This window comes from Schistocerca piceifrons, unplaced genomic scaffold, assembly GCF_021461385.2.
Source record: "Schistocerca piceifrons isolate TAMUIC-IGC-003096 unplaced genomic scaffold, iqSchPice1.1 HiC_scaffold_1124, whole genome shotgun sequence".
NCBI lineage: Eukaryota > Metazoa > Arthropoda > Insecta > Orthoptera > Acrididae > Schistocerca > Schistocerca piceifrons.
The window spans coordinates 15,001-17,500 of record NW_025726934.1 but is presented as its reverse complement, the minus strand read 5'-3'; the positions used below and the strand labels follow the sequence as shown (position 1 = coordinate 17,500).

The 2,500-nt window shown below is 63.7% G+C and overlaps 1 pseudogene; it reads right to left on the bottom strand.

Annotated features, from left to right (window-relative positions):
• LOC124727717 overlaps positions 1 to 2,500 on the bottom strand; it is a 7,960-nt pseudogene that overhangs the window by 2,985 nt on the left and 2,475 nt on the right.

Here is a 2,500-nt window from a genome sequence, read left to right as displayed (position 1 = left end):
GGCGAGGGCTGCGACGGCTGCGTCGATGAGGGACTGCAATCCCCTCGCGGTCGATGCAAAAAGCAGGACGTCATCTGCGAAGGCCGCAGCGTTAACTCTGCGACCAAGGATCCGAGCTCCGATGTGGGAGGGAAGTTGACTCAAAACATAGTCCACCGCAAAATTGAAAAGGAGGGGGGAGAGGGGGTCACCCTGACGCACACCCCTAGCCGGCTGCAGGGGCACGCCCACGTCGGCGCCGCCCGCTATCACTGTCGTGCTACCCTCGTAACACCTTTCGACGTACTCAATAAAGCAATCCGGCAGGCCATGAGCCCTCAGCACGGGGCGGAGGGCAGCATGGTCCACCGAATCGAACGCTTTAGAGACGTCGATCGATGCCACAAAAACAGAGCGACAGGAGCGGACTGCGTCGGTGAGAGCAGTGTCCAAGATGAAGGTGTTTTCCAACATCCCATCCCGGGGGATGAATGCCCGCTGACGTTCGTCCACAGCACATGCACGCATCAGGCGTGACGCGAGAACCTTGTGAAAGGTCCGCGCCAACACCGAGCAGACCGTAATGGGGCGAAAGTCAGCGGGGGATGTTGGTGCAGCCGTTTTGGGGAGAAGTGACGTCCGGGCGCGAAGCAGACGCTCGGGGAGGGCGCGGGCCAGGAGGAAGAGGTTCAAGAGTTTCACCAGGACTTCATGCGGCAGGCGCCGCAGCTCCGCTGGAGTCAGGCCGTCCGGCCCGGCTGCCGATCCCCTGGGCGGCAAGGCAGCAGCGACCTCCTCACGTGTGACCGGCCCCCATAGGCACTCAGGAGCGACAGGCTCCGAGTGCGGGAGAAGGCGGTCACGGATGAAGCCGGCGGTGGAGATCGGCTTCTTCGTGAAGAGGTCCGCCCAGAAGTCCAGCAGACCGGGGATGTCGGGTGGCGGCTGCAGCAGGGTGCCGTCCAGCAAGCCGCGCACGCAACGTGCACGCGACCTACGGAAGGCGTCCTGTGTGCGCGCGTATTCCCAGCGGCGCCGCTTGCGCTTCTGCAGCGGCGGGGCGGCAGGCGGCCGCTTGGATGATTGGCGCGGCCGCTGTGTCCTGGTGATCGACCTCTCCCCCCTGGACCCGACCGACGCAAGGGCATCCGGGAGCATGCCCAGGATGACATCGGGCGGCGTGCCCCGCCCCAGACCAATGACTCGATCCAGGGCAGAGAAACGCTGGGCGGAAGCAGGTAGCCCCGCCAGATGCTCCCAGATGGCGGCGTCAGTCGGCCCCTCCGGCGGCGGCCCGGTGGTGTCGGCCGCGAAGTCCTCGGCTGCGTCGACGGGCGGCGCAGCGGCCTCGCCCGCGTCAGGCAGCGAGCTCGCTGCTCCACAGCGGGACGCCGGCTCTTCGCCCCGACCGATCTCAAGTGCCTCCATGAATTGGCGGACAAGCTGCTTGTGGGCAGCTTGCCGCCGTCGGCACTGGATTGCCTCAAGCGTTCGGTCGGGGAACATCCTGGTAAGTTCTTGATTTACAAAGAAGAACCGGGCGTCCCTCTCAAGGAACAGTTCGGCCTCTGCCTTGGCGAGCGACAGGACTTCTTCCTCCGTCCACCTCGCGCGATGCCTCTCCGTCACGATCTCAGCGTTGGCGGCCGCAGGGTGTTGGCGGCGGCGATGGACCCCGAGACCGTTCTTCGTGGTAAAAGTGCGGTGGCACTCACTGCAAGCAAAGGGAGCTACACAAACTATCGCATTTTCGTTACGGCCGGTTGGCCGGATAGGTGCTGGGGTAGCTGGGGTGGCACCTTCAGCGGAAGGGCCACCATCTCTTGTTTCTTGTCGGCTGCCCCCAACTATAAAGGGATAATGCGAGGGGGGGCTGGTAACCCCCCCAAGCCCCTGGTGCGGTCTTCCACTCTGCGAAAATCAGCGGGCCCACGAGAAGGGGAGAAGACCGCAGGAGAGGAGAGGCTAAGAGGGCTAGGCCCATGTATTGCGCATCACTCTCCCTGTAACTATAACCCAAGGAAGGCACCTCGCAGCAGCAGCACGACTACATCAAGACCGCACTTCGAAAAGCCAAGTCCGGATGCAGCCACACCGCCGCCACTTGGCCACCTTAAGAGAGTCATAGTTACTCCCGCCGTTTACCCGCGCTTGCTTGAATTTCTTCACGTTGACATTCAGAGCACTGGGCAGAAATCACATTGCGTCAACACCCGCTAGGGCCATCGCAATGCTTTGTTTTAATTAGACAGTCGGATTCCCCCAGTCCGTGCCAGTTCTGAGTTGATCGTTGAATGGCGGCCGAAGAGAATCCGCGCACCCGCGCGCCCCCGGAGGAGCACGCTAAGGCGGACGCGGCCTCGCAGCAAGGAAGATCCGTGGGAGGCCAAGGCACGGGACCGAGCTCGGATCCTGCACGCAGGTTGAAGCACCGGGGCGCGAACGCCGCGCAGGCGCGCGCATCCTGCACCGCCGGCCAGCACGAGGCCGACCAACGGCGAGAGCAGACCACGCCCGCGCT